Below are 24,843 nucleotides of genomic sequence, written 5' to 3' on the forward strand. Positions count from 1 at the left end.
AGGAAGCGGATCCTAATGTTAAAAATAGGATCCGCTTCCACTTGTTAAAAAAACAAAACTGTTTTCTGCATTATGGTGTGGAGAGTCCGAACGATGCACTTTTTTCCGGAGCGGTTGGGAAAATGTATGCAATGAAAGCCTATGAGAATAGACAGTGTCCGTTCTCACTAGGCAGGGCCGTTTCTTGAGCAGTGAGGGTGGGGTGAGCGCCCAAGGCGCAGACCGGCAAGTAGAAGAAAGGGGGTCGCAGGCAGAAGGACATAACCGCAAGGCGGTGGGGAACTGGTGACTTACGGTGCAGCTGAATGGAAGAAGAAAGAAGAACCCCAGCGTGATCACCTTACTCCTGGGCAACCTGCGGCTGTCTGTGTCCGATGTCAAGTTATCATCATGTCACCACCGTGCGATGACACCTGACATCCTGTAGCGGTACTGCAGGCTGTCAGTGCTCGGCGCCCATGGAGGAGTAAACTTGCCTGGGCTCTATTCGCCTATGTGTTCTTTTGATCCCTGCTTCCTCCTGGATGACCGGCTAGTCACTATTGAGTAGGCAGATCTACTTGTGGCTGTGTGATTGTCCCTAAAGAGTATGGGTTCGCGAGTCCACCGAGACACCTGTGCACGTTGGCGTTGTGGCAGGCAGCTACGGACTTGGGCAGCATTGGAGATGGAGGGGAAGAGGAAGCTTCTGCACTGGAGACGAGCAGAGAAGTGAGTGACACTGATGGCTGAAGCGGTTTAGAGGCGAGCTGTACTGAAAGAGGGGGAATGGGAAAGGGAGGGATTAAGGGAGTCGCCAGGCTACTTATACAAGAGGGGAGAGGGGGGGGGGGGTCATCAGGCTACCTATACAGGAGGGAACAGGATATGGGTCATCTCGCTAGCTATACTGAAAGGGGGCAGATGGTGACATTGGCCTTGGGAGGTGAAGAGTACAAATTCAGCCCTGATTGCCGCATCCACTTTGCCCACTTTGATCGCCACCATGATGTAAATGCTCATGTGACTCCCCTGTTCCGATGCTACCGACTCCTCCCCTCGGTCCTGGGACACAGCCAGGCAGAAGCATGGGGATCTCCATTGGGCTGCAAAAAACCAATGGGAATCCTCAGCAATGGAGAATGCTCATTGGTTCATGGTTGACCAATGACAATTCACCCTGTTCGTAGGGAGAATTGGTCTGTTGTCTTCTAAGGGGAACCCCATGCTCCTACCATCCTCTGGGCTGTGTAAAGAGTGATTGGCGGTGGTACACATGAGTAGCAATCACGATAAAAGCAGACTGGCGTATGTGGAGCAGGTGGTACAGATTATGGAAGAAGATGGACAGAGCGCATTTAAGCGGATGCGCTTACAGTACCCGTTTTGCAACCACTTAAGTGTGAACTGGCATTTATAAAATGTTTTCAGTTTTTTTGTGCTTGAGTCGAGAAGTTTTTAAAGAGACACTGAAGCGAAAAAAAATATATGATATAATGAATTGGTTGTGTACTACGAATAATTACTAGAATATTAGCAGCAAAGAAAATATTCTCATATTTTTATTTTCAGGTATATAGTGTTTTTTCTAACATTGCATCATTCTATAATATGTGCAGATTACACAACACTCAGCATTCAAAATGATTCTTTCAGAGCAGTCTGTGAACTAATGACCTCTCCTCTAGCAGAGAAAAAGAAAACAGTTGAGATAATAAAAGTCAGAAGACAGCCCTCTCCATGACTAAAAAAAGTCGTAGAGATTAATGGCTTTTTTTGCATAGAGATAACAACTGGAGTTTCTTAACTCTTCCTGTACTGGAAACAATTACACTGATGTATCTGATCTTAATGTTTTATTTTTTAGCTGTACTACACATACAAATCATAATATCATATTTTTTTTTTCGCTTCAGTGTCTCTTTAAGTGCTAGAGTGCAGGGATGTCAAACTCAATCACATAAGGGGCCAAGATCTAAAACACTGTCTATGTTGCAGGCCAAATTATTAAGATATTGAACATTGTCAACATTTTCAACCAAAAACAATGTCACTGATGTGCTCCTCTGGATGGGAAGGTACAAACTCTGAGGCATTCTATTATGTTTTAAACTGCAACACGTTATGCATCACTGTACAGAATAAAAAAAAAAAAAAACAATGAAGGATCCCTAAAGTCCACCGGAGAGCTCACTTCAATCACACTGGAAACACAACTGTGCATCTCTTCTCGAGTTAAAGAGACTCCGTAACAAAAATTGCATCCTGTTTTTTATCATCCTACAAGTTCCAAAAGCTATTCTAATGTGTTCTGGCTTACTGCAGCACTTTCTACTATCACAGTCTCTGTAATAAATCAATGTATCTTTCCCCTGTCAGACTTGTCAGCCTGTGTCTGGAAGGCTGCCAAGTTCTTCAGTGTTGTGGTTCTGCTATGAACTCCCCCTTCCAGGCCCCTCTATGCACACTGCCTGTGTATTATTTAGATTAGGGCAGCTTCTCTCTTCTCTCTTATCTTTTACAAGCTGGATAAATCGTCCTCTGAGCTGGCTGGGCTTTCACATACTGAGGAATTACAGACAAAGGCAAAGCTGTTTGCAGGAAGAAACGAGCAGCCTGAAACTTCAGTGCGTGAGAACTGCAGGGGGAAATAAACACACAAATGATCTCTTGAGATTCAAAAGGAAGGGTGTATACAGCCTGCTTGTGTATGGATGTATTTTCTATGTGTGGACATACTGTACATGAACCTACTTCCTGTTTTGGTGGCCATTTTGTTTGTTTATAAACAAACTTTTTAAAACTGTTTTTAACCACTTTTAATGCGGCGAGGAGCGGCGAAATTGTGACAGAGGGTAATAGGAGATGTCCCCTAACGCACTGGTATGTTTACTTTTGTGCGATTTTAACAGTACAGATTCTCTTTAAGTACCACCAACAAGGGCAATTCTGGAGATAAAGACAAAAAGAGAAGCGCTCCTTGTGTTTAAATATATGTAGATGCTAGGCGTGGGGTTAGGTTTAGGCACTAGGAGGGGGAGGGTTCATGTGAAAATGGGTACCAGGTAACTGCATAGTAAAATATCACTAATGTAAATTAACAATATTTTTTTACTGGCAGCACCACCCAGCACTTAATTTAGGCAGCAGCACCGCAACATATACTCAGCAATTTAACCACTTCACCACTAAGGGATTTTTCCCCTTATGGACCAGATCAATTGTCACATTTCAGCGCTCCTCCCATTCATTCACCAATAACATTATCGCTAGTTATCACATCCAAATGATCTGTACATTTTTTTTCACCACTTTCTTTGGGTGGTACTTTTTGCTAATAGTTATTTTATTGTATATGCATTTAAGATGGAAAAGTAAGCAACAATTGAAAAAAAAAACACTTTCTCAATTTTCAACCCCCTATTGTTTAAAAATAATTAATGTTACTGTAGGTAAATCACACCCATTTTATTTGCCTATTTGTCCCAGTTATCTATCATGACATAGAAATTATGTTCCTAGTACAATGTATGGGGATAATATATTATTTGGCAATAAAGGTGTATTTTTTTCATTTTGTGTCTTTGGTTTCCTCATTATACTTTTAATAATTACAATCCTTAATTTACAAAATATCAATAATATACCCTTATGACAAACATATATAAAAAGCTAAGTCCCTAACATAGCAATTTATGTATTCTTTTTGAAATGCTGTCTTTTTTCTATAAGTCATTAATGTTGGTAGCAATGGCAGTGAGGCAGGGACAGGAAGGAGTTTTTATTTATGTGTGTAGGATTTTTTTGTGTGTGTAGAATTTTACATTTGTCCACTAGATGGTGCTGAATTGGCTAAGGAAGCCAAATCACAGCTTTCTTTGCCAAAACAAAAGTAAAAGTAGTTTGTTTTGTTTTTTCACTTTAAATTAATAATACTCAGAGAGTATTCGTTAATAAGGCACTTAGACTGGTTTTGGGAACTATGTTCCCATTCACCAATCTGTCCTCTTAATTATTGCCACGGGGGGCAAGCGCGCATGCACACGTGCATGACACTCATAAATTACAGAAGATGGGTATCTATGCCCCTGGGATAAGAACAGTACTCCAACAGGGCGAAGATATACTGCTGCTATCGTGGCTACTGATTAATGCATAGCATTTTTGAGTTATTTACAATTACTCCCCACACCCACTGTCTGTTGGTGTACCTCAAGGCTCGGTTCTTGGGCCACTTCTTTTCTCAATCTACACTCGTGGCCTGGGACAATTAATTAACTCTTCTGGTTTCCAGTATCACCTCTATGCGGATGACACTCAAATCTATTTCTCAGCCCCTTGACCTGTCCTCACTACTATCCAGAGTCTATCCAGAGTTTCTGCAATTATGTCCTCCCGCTTCCTCAAACTCAACCTGAGTAAAACGGAAATTGTGATTTTTTTTTTCCACCATCACTATCTACACCCCCACCAATTGCAACCATAACTGTAGACAACACCCCAATAACCTCGACCTCTAAGGTCCGCTGCTTGGGGGTTATACTTGACTCAGAGCTCTCCTTTAAACCTCACATTGCCTCATTAACCACCACCTGCTATTTCCAGCTCAAAAATATATTCCGTATCCGTCCCTTCCTCACACAGGAGGTGTAACACAGAGAGGGTCTGATTATTGGTGATCTGCAGTATCACCAAAAATACAGATTAAGGCCTGAAACACACCAGAGGAGTTTTTCTGAGCGGTTTGAGTTTTTAAATCTGCTGCTAAGGTTATCCTATGTGTCTGTGCACGCTGGAGCGATGAGGTTTTGTAAAAAACCTCATAGCATTACATTGGGAAGAGGTTTTGAAACCTCTAAAAGCTCTTCCCAATGTAATGCTATGGTTTTTTTTTACAAAACCTCATTGCTCCAGTGTGCACAGACACATAGGATAACATTAGCAGCAGATTTAAAAACTCAAAACGCTCAGAAAAACTCCTCTGGTGTGTTTCAGGCCATACACCTGATTATTGATGATCTGCAGTATCACCGATAATCAGATATATTACTAACCTCTGGACACCTGAGAGATAGGAGTGTTTGGTGCAACAGTAATACTTTGAGAACAATATCAGGAGAACAGGTACAAAGCAGTCAGGAATACTGCTAGGGTATGAGTACCTTTCAGCAGCCTGAGAATCTTCCGCAGGGAGGAGTCAGACTGGGAGAGGAAGGACCAGAGCGGGAGTGACGCCAATAGATGGATGTCACTGACTGATCTGTGAACTATCTCTTAACTGAGGAGATAGCTCTTAAGGTCGGACAAGCCAGGTCGGCAACACACGGACATACAAAGTACAAAGACAGGAGGCTGATTCGGTAATCCTAAGGCAAGCAGGGTTTGGCAACAGAGTATCAGATATAGCGAAGTACCGAATCAGTGAATAGAAGAGTGGTCAGGAAAGCAGAAAGTCATAACAGATAATAAACAATGCCTAGTCTTGGGTGTGAGCTCCGTGATCATCAACACCCTGGAACTAGTCTGAAGAATAACAGAATGGTAAAACAAGTCCCTAATCTTGGGTGTGAGGTCCTTGTTCATCAACACCCTGGAACTAGCTTGAAGTATAACAGAATGATAATACAAGTCCCTAATCTTGGGTGTGAGGTCCTTGATCATCAACACCCTGGAACGAGTCTGAAGTATAACAGAATAATAATACAAGTCCCTAATCTTGGGTGTGAGCTCCTTGATCATCAACACCCTGGAACTAGTCTGAAGTATAACAGAATGATAACACAGATTCTGACAATAAGACCTGAGTGCTTCCACGTAGGGATCGCAACGGCAGACAACCAGTGAATGACCAGCACCCAGTATATATAGCCCAGCGCTCTCCAGCGCCTCCCCTAAGTGCTGGACCAATGGGAACTGGTTGAATCATCAGCTGACCGGCTTGGTCAGCTGACTCCCTTCTGGCTGTCATAAAAGTTCTGCCTCTCAGCGCGCGCGTCCTTCTGAACTTGTGTGGACTATCAGCCACACCAGACATGTCTTGCGTACCACCCGGCGCGCCGGACGCGGAACCAGCCGCACCGCTATCAGGGCATGCGGCGGTTTCTCCGCGTTCAGCCATACTGGCAGATGTAGGCCTACGCGTGCAAACCGCCGCGTTGGATGCGGAATCAGCCGCCTTGTTCTGAGCACACGCGGCGGCTTTTCCGCGTTTTCTCACAGGAGGCCACCAAAATGCTTGTACATGCCTAAATCATCTCCCGCCTAGACTACTGCAACACCCTGCTCTGTGGTCTACCAAAAAATAGGCTAGCACCTCTCCAATCCTTTCTAAATTCAGCTGCCTGCCTCGTTTACCTTTCCACATGCTCCTCTGATGCAGCCCCACTGTGCCTTTCTCTCCACTGGCTACCCATTACCCAGAGGATCCAGTTCAAACTCCTGACTCTAACATACAAAGCACGTCACGAGTTGCCCCTCCATACATCTCGCTAATCTCTAGACATTGTCCCTAATTCTTCTGGCCTCTAAGCTGATCACCTCCTCTCATGCTTGCATCCAGGACTTTACACGAGCATCATGCCTCATCTGGAACTCTCTTCCACAGCCTGTACATCATGCTCCAAACCTGGACATCTTCAAACGTACTCTTAAAACACACCTTTTCAGACAAGCTTATAACATTTTATAGCCCCTATTTACTTATCTGTTCACAATGTGATCAGAGATACAGAGGGGAGGAGCGGATGCCATGACGTAGTTCCGCTACGTAGTTCCGCTCGCGTCACCTCCTTGCCGAGAACCGGGCCCTCTGATGTAGCAAGGGCACGACGGGAAGCCGCTAGTAGGAAGCCCCAGACGGGAAGCAGGAACCGGAACGCCGACTGAGTCAGCCGGGGCAGCAGAGCCGCTAGGAGGAAGCCGCACTAAGCTCCAGGCGGGAGGCAGGAACCACTGCGCCGAGCGAGCCAGCCGGAGCAGGAGAGGCACCACTGGGCGCAACCAGAAGGAAGCCGCAGCAAGCCCCAGGCGGGAGGCAGGAAACGGGACGCCGGCTGAGCCAGGAGGGACGACACTGGCGCAGGGCAGTACCTGGCCTCGGCCTACAGGGAGAGCTGGAAAGTGGTGGAGCATCCTCACCTGGATGCGGCAGGGCGCCTGGAGGTAGCATAAGAGGAGTGTGCGGAACTTGAGGGAAGGAGGGGACAAGAGGACACCAGGGCACTGTACCCCAGCAGAGTGAAGCAGGGTGTGCACCGAGGATACACACAGACCTGCAGAGGACTGTAGCATCACCTGGTAGCTAGTGGCGTATTGCCCAGCAAAGGAAGGGTCAATTAAAGATGGCAGGTGGTGCAAGGAAAAAGGGGACAGAGACGACTGGCACCGCGGCAGTAGGGCCGGCGGCTAAAACACCCCAAAGAGGAGCGGCGGACTTTTTTGCGCCAGTGGGGTCAGGAAGCCCGAGAGATCGAATGGGGGAGAAACCGGAACAGTCAAGCTCCCCGCACTCCCAGATTAGCAAGAAACACACCAGCCTGGAGGAGATGTGTACATATTTGAAAACGCTGCCTACAAAGCAGGATCTAGGTGAACAGACCGAAAAGATTATGGCTGCTACCCGCCTGGAGGTGGCGACACTAAAAGAGGAAATGGCAACAATGTCCTCACGAGCGGAGAAACTGGAACAGGAGCTAGCAGAGGTAAAAGCCACCCTTGCTGAGGCTCAGAAAGAGAGAAAGAAACAACAAATTGTGAATAAGATAATATATACACAACTAGAAGATATACAGAATCGCTCGAGGAGGAAGAACATCAGGATCCGGGGCTTGCAGGAGTCAGTGAGCGCCGAGAAGCTGCGACTGACGGTACAGGGGATCTTCAATAAGATCCTGGAACGAACGGAAGATCATACAATCGCCATAGATAGAATACATCGCGCTCTAGGAGCAAATCCGAGGGTCGGGGAAAAAGAAAGAGATGTGATCTGCCGTCTTCATTATTATACAGAAAAAGAGGCAATTATGTCAGCAGCCTGGAAACACCCGGAGATCGAATTTGAGGGGAGACCGGTACAACTCTTCCAGGACCTGGCGTCATCAACACTACAACAGAGAAGAGCTCTCAGACCTTTAATCCAGGTTTTGCAAAGGGAGGGGGCCACGTACAGATGGGGATTTCCCTTCTCATTGCTAATCAGGAAGGGGACCCTCTCTTTTGTTTTGAGAGGCCCAGAGGACCTGCCGGATCTTTTTAGAGCTTTCGGTATCCCCCCGATAGAGCTCCCAGACTGGGACTTAGAAGGAATAATGCTGGGTAAGACGCGGCAGAGCCGCCGAAGTTGAAAGTATAAATGTAACATAGACTGAACACTATAAAGTAGGATAGGCCCTTCTTCCTGCGGCATGGGCTAATTGGCCACCTCCTTGTTCCTAACTGAGAAGAGAAAATGGGGTCCAGGGGGGAGGAGGGAGGAGAAAATGGGTAATGCACAAATACTAAAAGAGGGGGGAAAAAGGGGGAGGAGAGGGGAAAAGAAAGAAAAAAAAAAAAAAGGGAGCAGCTAGAGAAAGCAAATCAAGAACGGCTAGTGGGTGAGAGAACATATGGGAAAGGTGTAATATGTGATATGTGATTTCCTTGATTGTTTTTCTTTTCCCCCCCTGACAGGGTAAAAGACTCTATAAGACTTTAAGATTTTTAAATCAACAGGATGCTAAAACAATGGTATTGTGGAGTAAATGGTGGGTGGGGGGGGAGGGGCCGTTTGGGGTTGAGAGGGGGGTGGGGGGGTGCGGGGTGGGGGGGGAGGGGGGGCGGGGGGCTGGCTACGCGGGCTACTGCCCCCCCTCCCCCCCCCCGGCGCCGCCCCTCATATTGAGGGGGGGGGATGTGGTGGGGGATGGGATATGGGGAAGGTGTAATGAAATGTAATGAAAATGAGTTTGATATGAAGGGAAGAAAGGGTTGTGTGGAAAAACATGATAAGAAGGCTAAAAAAAAAAAATAAGGTGGAACACGAGATGGGAATATATAGGGATAAAGTACCTTTGATAGTGCACAGATATATGTATCTAAATATTTTTTGTGAGGGGATGTGTGGGTGGAGGCGAGATATTTAGAGAACGACTAAGGTGTGAGGGGACAAGAGAGAGGCGTGGGATATCACAGTAAGATTTTCAATAAATTAAAAATAAGGTGGTGCACGAGATGATTATGTATAAGGGAAAAATATTTTGAGACAGTGGGTAAAGATAAGTGTGTATGTACTATGAGAAAACACATGTGGGCTGAGGGGGGGGATGGGGAACTGGAGGGGGGGGGTGGAGAGTGGGGTGGTGTGAGTCGGACTGGGGGGGGGGTTAACCCCCCTGCCTCCACTCCGACGGGAGGGGGAATGGGAAGACCTAGGGGAGGAGACACAATGGGGCACATAATGAAAAACACAGGGGAAAAAGCACAAAGTAGGTGAATGGCCAGAAAATGGAAAAGACTGGGAATTATGTTATTGGTTTAAAAAAAAAAAAAAAAAAAAAAAAAAAAAACATAAAATATAAAATTAGGAAATTAGCATGACTCGGGGGGAGGGGGGGGACTGTTAGTAAAATTCTATATGGAGAGGGAGGGGGGGGGAGGCTCCCATGGGAGGAAGAGAAGAGGGCATCAAGCACGAGGGCTGAATTTGCGATGTTGAAAGGCAGGACCCACCTCCCTGGACCCGCATATAAATAGGGTAGCGACAACAGGAGGAGAAAAAAAAAAAAAAAAACAACGGAAGGAACTTAGATAAAATAAGGTGAAGTCATCGGGAGAAAAGAGTGGCCCGGCGAGGGAGGGGGGCGCGGGGGAAGTGCTCGGTGCTGGTTATGGTAAGTCGTCTCTGGCCCCGGAGGGGGCAAGGAGCCCCGAAGTGGGGGGACAGGAAACCCCCACAGGAAAGAAGGTATTTCAATCATCCTTGTAGAAGGAGGAGTGGACGACGTCCACTACGCTACAAAAGGCAGAAGGGACTGCCTGTTTTAAAATCACCAGGTCTTTTCTTTATTTGGCTTTTCTATGTACACATTGGTATCACATGGTTTGGCGGAGAAAGGGGGAAGAGAAAAAATGACACGGGTTAATATGCTGTCCCAGAACGTCCATGGATTGAATATCCCAGAGAAAAGATCAATACTACTACAGAATCTATATAGAGCACACATCCAAGTGGCATTTCTCCAGGAAACTCACTTTAAAGGAGATCACCACCCTGGGATCACTAATAGGAGATACCCAACGGCTTACTACAGTAATTATAAGGAGGCCAAAAGTAGAGGGGTCGCAATTGTACTAGCAAGTGACATAAGGCAGGAGGAGACAGAGGTGATTAGAGATTCCCAGGGGAGGTTTCTCCTGGTCAAAGGACTTTTTAATGCTAGGAGAATGACACTGGGGGTGGTATATGCTCCCAATACTGGCCAAACAGGGTTCCTAGACAAATTTCTGGCAAAGTTAGATGAATTTGCAGAGGGGTCAATAGTAGTTGCGGGGGATATAAACCTGGTAATGGACCCACAAGTGGATTCGTCAACAGGGAAATCTTCCCTTACTAGGAGAGCTCATCAAAGGGTTAAAAGAGAACTAGGTAAGCGCCAGTTGATCGACATATGGCGTATACAACACCCTACTACAAAAGATTACACTTACTATTCGATCCCGCATGGGACCTATTCTAGGTTAGACTATTTCTTTATTTCACATAACCTACTCTCGGAAGAAATTGAGACAGAGATAGAATCCTCAGTGATCTCGGATCACTCCCCAGTTACACTCAGCCTGGGATATAGGCAAAAGGAAAGGGGTCCTTGGAACTGGAAACTGAACGAATCCCTGTTGCGAAATGATGAATTAATAGTTAAATTCAAAGAAGAAATGAAGCAGTATTTTATGGAGAATGACAGGGATGGGATATCCCCGGTCGTGTTATGGGAGGCTCATAAGGTGGTTATGAGGGGGATACTAATAAGGGAAGGAAGTAGAATAAAGAAGGAGAGAGAAAGGGAAATGGCAGTAAGCTTGGCAGAAATAGAAAGATTAGAATTACAGCATAAAAAAACTCCCATAGAAAAAGTTTTTGTAGATTTGACCCAAGCAAGAGAGAGATTAAAAAATGTACTATTCTCTAAAGCTAAATTTATGGCAGCAAGATGTAAAAGGAGATTCTATGAATTTGGAAATAAGGGGAGTAGGTTGATGGCTAGAATATTGAAGCAACAACAAACTGCAAACTATGTACCATTTCTATGTGATAATAAAGGGCAGAAGCACTATAGGAACGAGTCTATGGGAAAAATGTTTGGAAAATATTACGCGAGTTTATATGGGATCGAAGAGAGTGCAGTGGGGGATGGGGGGGGGGGAATGGAGGAATATGTGGCGGCCTCAGGCATGGGGAAATTGCATCCTATGGATGCAAAGAGCTTGGAAAAGGAGATCTCGGTAGAGGAACTGACTAAGGCAGTGGGGCAAATGCCAAGGGGGAAGGCACCAGGCCCAGACGGCTATACCCTGGAATATTACAGAAGCTTTAAGGAGATACTGGAACCATACTGGGTGAAGGCATTGAATGCTATAAAGGGGAAAGATAATGCAGAGGGGAAACTTGGGCGGGAATCACTAATGTCAACTATTTCGGTTATACCGAAAGAAGGAAAGGATCCCACATCATGTACTGGGTATAGGCCTATATCATTAATAAATGTAGATTTGAAGGTACTAGCAAAAATACTGGCAAATAGGCTATCACCTCTTCTGGGTGAGCTGATACACCTTGATCAAGTGGGCTTCATACAAGGGAGAGAAGCCAGAGATAATACGATTAGGACAATGGATGTGATACAATGGGTGGGATCCTCACCTGTCCCTGTCGTATTGCTCTCCACAGATGCGGAGAAGGCATTTGACAGGGTCAGGTGGGGATTCATCAGGGTAGTTATGGAGCACATTGGACTAGGAGATAACATGAGAGCTTGGATGCTCTCAATGTACAGGGATCTATCTGCCAGGGTCAAGGTTAATGGGTGCCTGTCTGGCCCGTTTGAGATAAGGAATGGAACTCGACAGGGTTGCCCTCTGTCCCCCTTGGTGTTTGCCCTAACCTTGGAACCCTTCCTGAGAACAATACGGAAGAACGGGGATATTACTGGAGTCAGGATAGGCCAGAAAGAACATAAGATAGCGGCATACGCAGATGATCTGCTATTCTATTTAACAAACCCTAGGATAGCGCTGCCCAATCTATTGAAGGAATTTGCAGTATATGGGAGGCTCTCCAACCTCAAGATTAATTGGGATAAATGCGAGGCAATGGGAATAGGGATGAAGGGGGAGGAGGTGGAAAATCTGAAGGCAAATTTCCCGTTTAGATGGACAAAGGACAATCTAAAATACCTGGGGGTGAAGATGGCCAGAAGTATACAGGAGACCACTAAGATAAATTACTATCCACTTCTTGCGGTGCTAAAAAAAGATATGGATAAATGGACTAAACTGAGGCTCTCCTGGTTTGGTAGGATTAATGTCCTTAAAATGAATATCATGCCGAGGCTGCTATATGTTTTTCAGGCCCTCCCCGTCCCTCTTCCCAGGGGTTACTTCGATGAAGTCAGAAGGTCCTTTGCGAGGTTTATCTGGCAGGCCAAAAAGGCGCGATTGAAATTCGCCTTTATTACACAATCTAAAAATAAAGGGGGACTGGCAGTACCTGACCCCCTGAGATATTACTATGCTGCTGTATGCACTAGGATAGTCGACTGTAACAGAAATGAAAATTCAAAACAGTGGGTCCAACTGGAAAAAGAAATGATGGAGGGAGCTATTGGGGAAGCCCCATGGTTACCATATGTCCCAAAGAAATACTTAATATCAGGAACCCTGGTTGAACACACTTTAAAAATATTTGAGAAGGTGAGAAACAGAAGTGAGATATCCAGGGGCCCCTCACCATTGATGCCAATTCTGGGAAATTGCGGGTTCCCCTTAGGCTGCCAGGGGGGAAGCTACGGGGAATGGAGACGGGGAGGGAGTCTGCAGATCCGTTCACTGATTGTGGACGGAAGGTGGCTAAATGAAAAAGAAATAATGGAACAAAGGCAGATGAGGAAAATAGATACGTGGAGTCTAATACAATTTAGGCATTTCCTGACTTCAATGGGTACGAAGGAGGAGCTGTCAAGAAAGTTGACCCCATTTGAGAAGCTCTGTCTAACGGAGGGACCAACAAAGAGCACTTTGGCAAAAATATACGCATTTTTAGAGGAAGATAATGACTACACCCAGAAATATAAAATAAAATGGGAACAGGACATTGGGAGAGAGCTATCGCCCACACAATGGGAACGAGTGGTCGGGATGACTCACGGGGCCTCAGTATCAACTAGAATACAGGAATCAGGATATAAAGTAGTAATGAGGTGGTATTACACCCCTGATAAACTAAATAAAATGTGTGGGACTAACCCAGTATGTTGGAGATGTGGAGAGCAAAGAGGAGATTACAAACATGTTTGGTGGGAGTGCAGGGGGCTGGCCAACTATTGGAATAAAATAAAAACATACATATGGAAACTGGCAGGGATACCCGAATCGGACGGCCCTGAGGTGTATCTTTTACACCTGACTGGGATTGGGGTTAAAAAATATAAAGGCTCCCTGGGAATGCATTTGATAAATGCGGCAAGGATATTAATAGCAAGAAAATGGAAGTCTCCTCAAGCCCCCACATTGAAGGAATGGATTGATGAGGTTGACCATACCTACTCGATGGAAGAGCTATCCGGCATAGTCCACGGGAGGGAGATTAGGGGATGGGATAAATGGTTGGAGTTTAGGAACACAGAGGAATATAGGAGAGGAGGGGAGTAGGAAGTAAATCCATGGACGGGGAAATATGTTATGAGAAGAGAGAGTACAATGGGATGAGAAGAAGAAGCCGGAAATGGCTCGCTGGAGCAAGTAGTGATACCAGTGTGAACTTACACTACAGGGTTTTCTTTTCTTTTTTCCTTTCTTTCTTGGTGGAGGTTTCTATATCTGGATCTGAGGGTGATGGGTAGGTAGGACAGGGAGTGGGTGACCCACACCACGCCCCACCTAGTAGAAATTGGAAATTGGAAGAGGTGGCAGGACCCATAAAAACTTAGAGAATAAGCTCGGGAACAGAGGAGATGGGTCGGCCTTGAAGGAAAAGAGGGAGGGGGGGGAGGTGGGAAGCCCACTCCTAGAGAATAGGTGGTAAAATACTATGTATAAATTAGCCTTAGTAATTGTATAATACTGTACAAGTATTGATAATTTTGGATACCTTTTTAATCACTTTTTTGGAAATACGATATTGGATAAATAAAGAATAAAAAAAAAAAAAAAAAAAAAAAAAACAATGTGATCAGAGGCAAAGTGTCACTGCCTCATGCATCCTCCACCCCCTTACCTAGTGTGTCCCCCACTACCCTTTAGATTGTAAGCTCGCAAGGGCAGGGTCCTCCTGATGTTTGCTGGTTTTTTGTCGCAGTATTTGTGCTGCTTAAGACTCTTCTGTACATTTTTTGGTTGTATCTATGTTCCCCTTGTTGTCTTGTTGTGCTTTGTAAAGCGCTGCGGAATATGTTGGCGCTATGTAAATAAGAAATAATAATAATGTACCTCACTAGTCAGTAATTTTAGTTTTCCATGCTGTAACAACTGTTGTGAACTGACATTTAATTAACAAAATATTCCCTGACAAGTCCCTGTCAGGGAATATTTTGTTAATTATTGTATAATTCAGGTTCTGTGCTGTTATAGTGAACTGACATTTGACAAAATGTTTGGTAAAATCTGTTGTTTTCTGTTTACCTAATGCAGTAATGCTATGTGAATTAGGGCCAGTTCACACGGACGTCTGTGCTGCGTCCGCGTTTATAAGCGTTCAACCGCTGAACGCCAAATGACACAAATCGTCATGTCGTTTGAACAGCGGCTGACAAAACTGTTTGCCTGCAGTTGTCAGCGTTCGAGAGAGCGTTCACGTTCAAAAGCGTTTGATAGCTTCCCTATGAATTCTGGTCCATTTCCTGTCAACCGCATACCTCCAGGACGTCATTCGCATGCTTACGATGGTGATTGTACGTGTTTACCGCTGACATTTGTCAAATGCAGCTGTCAATAGAAGTCGCATCAGGCGTCCGAAAGAATGCCATCTACCTCGACGCTGAACAAAACTCGCACGACCGCTGACAGACGATACTAACATAAACGCTATCTCAGTAACCTATTACCAGCGGTTAAAAGGCGATGTTTAATTATTAATTTAGGAGGCCCATTGGGAACGTAAATAAAGTAGCTGTGGCGTCTCCTTTCCAGTAATCTCCTCACTGCATATTTTACATTAGGGGTAGAGAGAACCATTGGCCATTGTGCCAGTGGGAAGGTAATGATGTTGAGGGAAATAAAGATTCCCTTGGTCTACAATTGAATCCACAATCTTTACAGGTCTCAGGCAGGGCCAGATTTTTACTTTTTACCGCCCGAAGCCCACTACCACCATTTGCCAGCAGGGATTAGATTATAAACTCCTCTGAGGACAGTGACACGATGGCAGTGATTAGATTGCAAGCTCCTCGTGAGCAGTGCCTTCAGTGAATGACAAGCAGCTCAGAGGTTACTGTAAGTGCCCATTTGCTGCCCCTTCATCCCCTAATGCCAGACCCAGTCATCGGTAGCCACCTGCTGCTATGTGCTAACTCTGAGAAGCAGGGAGGCTGAGGACCAGGCCTGGCTGTCAATATGTTCACATTGCAGTACAACCAGCTTCAGGAATAGAGCGGTCAGGCACTCATCTGACAGCTGTGGATCTTCAGCAGGCTAACTTCCAGTGCCAGCTGCAGCCCACCCCTTGCTTTCCTGGTGCCCTAGGCCTTGCCTGAAATCCAGCCATACTCTCAAGTACTAAGGGGGATTTGGGCTTTAATTTAATTTTTGGTCCCTCAAACTAAATCCTTCCTGAGGATGTCCTATGCTCAAAAGTAACAGTGGGAAATATCGTCAGTTCCTAGTAATAGTTTTCTGCAGCTGGCAGATTGTGATTATGTTTTATTTTATTAGTATAATTTCTATTTAGCATCCTAACCGAAACCATTTCTTCCTTGAGTCCAGAATGTCCATCTTACCATACACTATTATTAAGCTCTGTGTGTGCCAGCTAATAACAGTGAGTGGGACTGGAGACCGCTGAGAAGCCACCTCCATGTAGCTTTACAGCTCTGCACATCTCCTGCCTTGTGACAGAAGCTGCAGTCGCAGGTAACACCTGTTTAAATAGTCCTATGTGTGACTGAACCCTCCCAGCAGTGTTTCTCTCCATTCCAGCCAAAGCATATATTTTATTTTAGATGGGGAATGCTGAGGACCTTTTAAATGTAACCTTGTAGTGGATCCAAGGGAATCTACTCTGAAACACTTGTGTTTGATAAAAGCATAGATGCTGTTTCTAGCCCTGTTCGAAATTTTTCCAGCCTTTTGAAAATCCTGATGGTCACTCAAGCAAGTTACTTATTTCTATGAGGTCACTCCTCACCCAAATCCAAATCCAAAAAAGCTTAATTGGCAGGACCAAATACATTCAGCATTGCCAAAGCAAAACTTTAGTGTTAGCATGGGAGGGAGTGGTTGTAAGTTTGTAGGCATGGGGAGGGTGTAGGTGACAGTATAAGAGGTATATAGTCCATAGGGGTGGGGAATGGTATAAGGGGTATACAGTCCATGGGGTGTCATGTTCCTCCCAGTTGGTGGCAGGCAACAACATATCAGGCTGCTATTTGCACATTTTTTTCCTCTTCCCCAGTGCGATGTAGAATTTCCTCTCTTCATCTGACGAGGTGAAATCTGTGATGTTTTCAGAGACTTTGGAAGTGGGAAGTACTCAAAAGTGCAAATTTGTAGCAGGAAGTGGACCTGCACAGTCTCTCCTCTCGAGGCTTTCATGTCTGTCTGTGCCGCCCTGTCTCTATCTCCAGGCTGTGGGTGCTCTTTCTTTAGGGTGGTGGAGATACGGGGCCATTGTGTATTCCCTCTCCCTGCTGTTTTCTCTCTACCTAAACAGCACAAATTCTTAGATGGGAAGGTGTAGGGAGTGAACATGGGGACATCATCAAGATCAGCCGTGGCTCCACATTTCAGTTTTTGATTTGACTGGCAGGATTCTTTTCATATGGCTTGATAAGAAAGCAAAAAAACAAATGATCCTCAGAGTAAGAAACATCTAAGCTGTTATTAAAGTGTTCCAGAGCAGAATAAAATAAAAAGTTTTATACATACCTGGGGCTTCCTCCAGCCCCATCCGCTCAAATCGCTCCCACTCCACCGTCCTCCGTTGTCTGCAACTCCGGTATCGGGTCCTGTCACTTCAGGCAGTCGGGGCCAGTCTGACATAAGAGAACTTGAGTTTTTATATTCAGAAATAGATCTGAAGTAGGGGCCTGCAAGACTAAGGCTGGTTTCACACCAGGACGTTGCGTTTTAGGGGAAGTTAAGGTCGCATAACGTGCCCCTAACGCAATGCCTGGTGGTGTTGGAGCAGGACGCTGCCAAGAGCCGCGTTACAAGCAGCTCTTGGTGCGCCTGCTCTGTCTGAGGCACTGCGGAGACCACGTGAGCGGAGCTCTCCGCATCACGTGGTCCCACCAGCCAATCAGCGGCCGCTCCAAGAAGAAAACGCTGCAAGTGCAGTGAATATTAAGTAGCCATGTGCCTGGCTACGTAGCGGCCTCTCCCCGCCTCCTCTCCGCCCCCAAAATAAAAAACCCCACCCGTACTGAGCATGTGCAAACAGTCTAACGCGGCTTCGCCGCGTGTAAAGTACTGCATGCAGTACGTTATCAGGACGTGCTGCGTTACAATGTAACGCAACGTGGGCACTGTGAACAGCCCATTGATTTTTCATTGCTGTGTGGTGGGGTGCGTTACAGGCTGCTCTAACTTGCGCCTGTAACGTCCCACTGTGAAACCAGCCTAAAGGTGGCCATATATGGTACAATTTCTCATTTTTTTTTTTCGATTAGATAATTTAGTTCGATTATTCCGTTAGATCGAATATAAAGATTTTTCCAGCATGTCCAATCAGATTTTTCTCGAAAAAAATGGGATAATCGTTAAAATTTCTTGATCGAAAATTAAATATTTTCAACTTTCATTCGATTCGATCATTTAGCTCGAATAAACGGGAAAATCTAACGTTTTTATTGTATCGTGTATGGGCACCATTAGAGATGGAAGTCACCCGAAGCTACCCCAGAAAGACATAAAATGTGTGTATGCATACCCAAAATAGATCTAGATAATTAATTGAGAGGAATGGAACAGCTAGATTTCGCTTCTTTGTTAGCGTGCTGCAACAAACTGACAAAACACATGCATAATGTTGAGGAAAAACTCTTTGCAGGAACAGCACCACTAACTCATCAATATACACAAATATGTCCTTTATTACCGTATATACTAACAACATAAGAAAGTGCCTCGTCTCAGCACGAGAAATTTTGGCCAATCAGAGAGGAACAGAGACGTGGGAGGGGAAAACAGGAGGGAAAGAGGCTATAAAGCTCTGCAAGAACGCTGGGAGCAGCAGTGCACTGGAGCTTGGCTGCACTGCTACACTATTTATTGTATCTATAAAGCGCCAACATATTACGCAGTGCAAGACATTAGTTAAAGTTACAGACAATATTTAGGGGTGACATACGGCAATAAGAATACAGGAATACATACAAACCAGATCACGCAGCACAGTATGTGTACTAGGTAATGTGTGTGTAATGTGCCAGTCACTGGATGAGAGCACGGAGATTAGGCAAGTCGAGTTCACTCAAGAGTTCGCTCAGATCCATAAGATGGGTGTACGGTAATGTAGGTGCATGATCAGGTAAGGAGACAAAATGAGGAGGACCCTGCCTGAAGGCTTACAATCTAGAGGGAGAAGAAGGGACACAAGAGGTAGGGGACCAGAGTTCAGCTGCGAGTTTAGAGCACTTGTGAGGGGTGGTTGGCCAGAATGAAAAGGTGAGTTTTGAGGGCCTTCTTGAAGACGTTGAAGGAGGGGAAACCCCAATGGGGGGAGGTACGAAGTTCCATAGTGTTGGAGCAGCTCTTGAGAAGTCCTGGAGGCATGCATGGGATTGGGTGGTGCGGAGGGCAGTCAGGCGAAGTTCATTGGAGGAGCGGAGTGAGCAGTTTTGCTCCTCCCATCGCTCCACCATGGCCTCTCCCCTCTGTGAATCCCTCCACTGGCTCCCTATCCCGTACAGAACCAGATTCAAGATCCTGTGTCTGGCCTACAAATCTGTCCACAAAACCTGCCTAACCTACATTTTTGTTCTTACTCAGAGGTTCCTGAAAGCAGAAGCTGATAGGTTAGTCATTTTTAGAAATGATTTGATGGTCAGATTTTGCATCTGCAAATATCTGAGCATCAGCAGTATACTCGGCATAGCATAGTCAGTTAGTTTATTTTGGTGAAGAACTGGGTATGTATACATGGACCCTTTTTTAGAACTGTATTTTACAGGTACAAAGATTCCTAGCCTAAGGCAGGGTCAGTGATGTCACATGAGTCACAAAAAGGCAGTCTCAGGTTTAGCCTGTATCAGTTTCCATTAGCACACAGATGAAGGGGCTGCAGCTATCTGTAACAGAGTAGGAAGGTAATTATTTACCTACGCTAACTTAGTGGAAAGACAGGTTAATAATATACACTATGTGTTTGATCTTCACGTTCATTTTCGGTTAACCAGATTCTTGGCCTTTACATTAATTTAAGGTCCTCTTTATCGTTAACTGATAAGTATATTCTTAATTTAAATGCTGGGTATAAAAAGTCATATGTGTTTGAGCTGCCAAAAAGAAAAGGAGGACCTACCTGAGCCATCAATAATATTTCAAAGACACTCTGGATTTCAAAATATCAAATGTCAAACTTTATTAAGCGAACAAACCAAAACTAAAAACAATTAAAATGTAGTCTCTGGGTACATGTCGAATGTTATCAACTTTATCCACCTCTGTATCAGAATAAAACAAATATACTATAATAGCATGTAATTCAAAGGGCAAGTACCACATCTATGTGCAAATAATACAAAGATACCTGTGTTATTATAAAGTGCTACCGTGCAAATTAATTGCCTAAATAGAAGTGATGTGTGCATGTCTTTGTATTATTTGCACATAGATGTGGCACTTGCCCTTTGAATTACATGCCATTATAGTACATTTGTTTTATTCTGATACAGAGGTGGATAATGTTGATAACATTCGACATGTACCCAGAGACTACATTTTAATTGTTTTTAGTTTTGGTTTGTTCGCTTAATAAAGTTTGACTTTTGATATTTTGAAATCCAGATTGTGTCTTTGAAATATTATTGATGGCTCAGATAGGTCCTCCTTTTCTTTTTGAATGCTATGTTGTTTGATTGAGGACCCAGGGGCATGATTCTTAAAATGGAATTGCATCTCATGAGGTTTTTTCTTGTGTTACTAATGTGTTTGAGCTGCATCACTTTAGACACTTGCAGCTAATGGCTGTTATGCCTGGTACACACTATGCCATTTTCTGTCCGATAGACGGATCGAAATTATAATTTTCGATGGGTTCAATCTGATTTTACAATCAATTTTCCGATCATTTCTATACAACATTGATCAGAAAAACGATCGGAAATCTGATCGGACCTGTTGGAAATTATCGATTCGACCCATCTATCAGACACGAAGTTGCATGGTGTGTACCGGGCATTACACACAATGCTATTTCTCGTCAGGTCAACGAGTCGAATTGATAATTTCCAGCATTATCGATCTGTCTATCGAGAATGGGACTGTTTTTCACATCACTACTGCACAAAATCCTTCCCATGATTGATCGGGAGCAGATCAGACATGCAGGTGTGGTGAAAATTTCTGCAGATTTTTGCAACTTTATAATATTTTGCAACCGGTTGCAATAATTTATACTTCTAGCTATCAGAAAGTGCAACCTAACCATTGATTTTATTTGTTTTATTTATTTGTATCAGAAAATGCAACCCAACCTAACCCTATTCTCACACAGAACCCTCCTCTACTAGGCAATTAATAACCCCCCTGGAGGGAAGAAAGAACCCCGCCTGGTGGGCAACTAATAACCCCCCCTGGAGGGAAGTAATAACCCCCTTTCCCCATTGGTGGGCAACTAATAACCCCCTTTGGAGGGAACTGGCAGTTGCAAATGACAGCCGGGAATTGTGAAAAAAGGCGCACATGCGCAGTAAAGCACAGAGCATTCAAGTTGCAAAATATTACAGGTTGCAATATTTTTCATTACACCGGAAATGATCAATTCTACCCATCAATCTGATTGGAGAGATCATCGTGTGTGCCAGGCATTAGGTTGCCCAAAACAATAGTATGTAATCATTTTAGATGTCTTTTCAAAGTGTGAACAGGTGTCCTGATGCCCGCAGACTGCTCATTAATGATCACAGATCACTTAAGTTATTGACAGCCACAAATGACAGCTCTCTCCCACTCTCCCTCCCCTCTCCATAGAGCAGAACACATTGCTCGGTAGTGTGTATAGTGAAATGCCGCCTGAAATAATGCAAAATGATTGTTTTGGGTGTGTATGTAGTCTTAAGGTGCCAATACACTGGTCGGTTTCAGCCATCGATCGATCAATTGATACTTTAGAATCGATCTATCAGGTATCGATTCTTTCAACTAAGCAAATAGATCGATTTGCGATCGATTTCGATTGATTCGATCTATCTGACAGGATGGAAAATCTAGGTGGCCAGGATGGAAACTCTATGGCCCATAGAGCTGCATTGGATCTAATGGTGCAATAATGCATTTAGATCGATTTTCAATAGATTTCCAATAGATTTCAGAATGAAATCTGTTCCTAGTGTGTGGCACACATCAGATTCCTGTCAAATTCGACTTGACAGGCATCTGACAGAAATCTATCTGATGGTCGAATCTGTTGCAAATCTATAAGTGTATGGCCACCTTTATGCTGCAGCTTAAAATGACAAGAGAAGATTAATGCTTCACTCGCTTACACTGGAAGCAGCCTGTCTTCTAGTTGCTGTGGTTGTGCACCAGGCCAACCAACTTCATAAAGACCAGGGAGGTGAGGAAAGAGCAGTACAAGAATGAAGTTACATTAACTTTGTAGTGGATCGCACAGTACATAGTTTGTGCCTACAGCAGGGACATGGAATATTGAATAGTGTCAGGTAGTAAAGTGGTAAATGGTATAGTAAATAAGTTAGATATTGATCATTTAAAATGTTAGAAGATTTGAATTGACAGTCTTTTTTTCCTCTCTTTTGAAAACCAGTACCTTAGCCTCTGACTTGTCTCTTCACTGTCTCAGCTCAGCTCCTTAGGGTACTCATTAGGTAATATAATCATGCTTCTGGTTTTCCAGACATCTTGTCAGTAACTAACCTGATGCATCCCGCAATGTGGATTTACTCTTGGTTAACCGCAGCGCGGCAACTCCTTCCGGGTCCTTGGATGTTGTGAGCGGTGACGTCACGTGTCCTGTTGGAGCGGAGCTCTGAGCGTCGGCACAGCCACCGGTTGCTAAGCGACTGATGTACGCGCTGAGACGGCGTGTCAGGTGATTGCTTCGTTGGGAAGCACTCTGCTGTTGGCTGATGTCAGTATTTAAACCCCCCTTGTCTGTTACTCATTGCCTGTGATAGCGTTACTGTGGTAGCTGCTGGGTGCTCTCGCTGTATTGTTACTCTGATCCTGTGTTTTTAACCTTTCGCTTTGTTTCTGGATTTCGATGTTTGCTGCCTGCCCTGACCCAGAACGTTGACTATTCTTCTGTGATTGCCCTTTTGTACTGTGATATTTCTGTCTCTCTGTGTACCGACTAAGATTGTCTATTGATTACTGTTTGTGTATATCCTAATACTGTACCTCTGAACTGTGTACCAATCGGACTGGCCTAGCTATTCTCTGTATGTTACCTGCCTGTGACGTGTGTTGCTTTAGTGACACTACTTGGTCCTGCCTCTACCTCCTAGCCAGGTTCTGGTGGTTATTTGGTTACCCCTCCATCAGCTCCTATACCTTGCACCTTAAAGTCCTGGGTGTAACCGAAGTCCGGGAGGTGTTGCTCTCACCTTCTGTTCAAGTGGGGACGTGCAACATAGGGTGAAGCAGATGGAGATAGATTGGGGCATAGGAGCTGACAGTAAACAATTATCCGCCAGGTCTGACACATCTATGGTAGGACTAATTAGTTGATAGCGTGTTGCATTCTGAGCAGCAGTTATCCCTGATAGGAAAGTCTGCTGTCGGGGTGTTTTAGAGGAATAGGTCTTCAGCAGGTCTTCAGTACACTGCTTTTTAGCAGACGATCGGGGATTGCAGCAGTGACACATCGACAGCTGCATTGGATTGCATTAGCTGAAGATCTTCATCTGTAAACATGCATGGGAAAGCTGTAAGCTGCAACCTGTGAAGCTGTTTCTGACCTATTTAGTGCACCATAAGAGTCACCCATCACACAGGCTCTCCCAGTCCATGCATGCAGCTGCATAAGACACTGTAGACCTGTGGAAGCGGGCAGGTCCTGCAAAACTTCGTCTTTCCTGTGTCCAACAGATTTATCTTTAAACCTCCTACCTGAGGTAAGATTGTTTCATTACCCAAGTTTACCCATTGTATACTACATTGGTGTTCCTCCTCCCATTGTGTGTACAGTTTCCCCTGGCTTCTGGGGAAATTAGTTCACTTTTCTTGCCTTATGCTGGGAATACACGGGGTTTCGCCGCTCGATTTGTGAAAACAGTGAATGGAAAAAAGATAAAAACGAGTGGAAGATACTAAAATTGACTGCAGAATTGAGTGGCGAGACGATTGAACAGAAGAATCGAACGGCAAAAAACGAGCCGTGTATGCCAAATGAGGCTGGCAGTTGACTTGTGCTGAACTACTGGGCAATCCATGTGGTTTAAAATCACCGCTTGAAACATCTGGTGGTTTAAAACCATTCCATGGAACATTTGGCAGGTATCTGTCACCCACTCTAATGCTAGTGAATTGGGTAGCGTCACTGAAAACTTTGGGGAAGGAGTAGAGTTTTCCCCCTGCTGCCTCTAAAAGTAGAACACACAGCACAGCAACATAGCCTGGCAGGAATTGGATTCCACAGTCATGTAAACTTCATCTAAGGCCTTGAACTCACTAGCAGCACTTTTAAAGCACTTGTGATTTGAAAAGCTCTTGCTAATGTAATGCTATGGGGAATTTTTTAAAAATAGCATCCCTCAAGTGGGATCGCACACATAGCATTACATTAGTAATAATTTTTTAAATCTTAAGCACTTAGAAAAGGCTAAGAAAAGAGCTGCTAGTGGGTTCCAGGCCTTATAGTGCGGGCAGACAGGTAGTGTCAGCAGTATGGGACATAGATATCAAGGGACCACAGGGGGAGGCAGAGGTAAGTATACCCTGTTCTCCTCCCAGACATATATTTTTCTTTATGCTTATAGTCCTTTTTTAACCCTTTCATTTAGGCTGCTATCAGTCACATTTTCAAATATTTAGAATAGAGTTTCTAGCTGCAGAACCTAAGCCATTTGGACTCTTTACTTACTAAACTGTCAGATGCTAAACTTAGAACTGAGCCAGAATAACTGCTCACTGCCAGGATTATCAGACAATAGTGGCTTCCATGAGAAGCTTTCAAGCAGGCCCGGCCCCCCTATGATGCCAAGTGAGGCGCCTTCTTCGGGCGGCGAGTGTCTGGAGTGGCACCAGGAAGACACAGGAAATGCAAAGAGTATGCCTGGT

The sequence above is a fragment of the Hyperolius riggenbachi genome, chromosome 9 (assembly GCF_040937935.1).
Source record: "Hyperolius riggenbachi isolate aHypRig1 chromosome 9, aHypRig1.pri, whole genome shotgun sequence".
NCBI classification, from domain to species: domain Eukaryota; kingdom Metazoa; phylum Chordata; class Amphibia; order Anura; family Hyperoliidae; genus Hyperolius; species Hyperolius riggenbachi.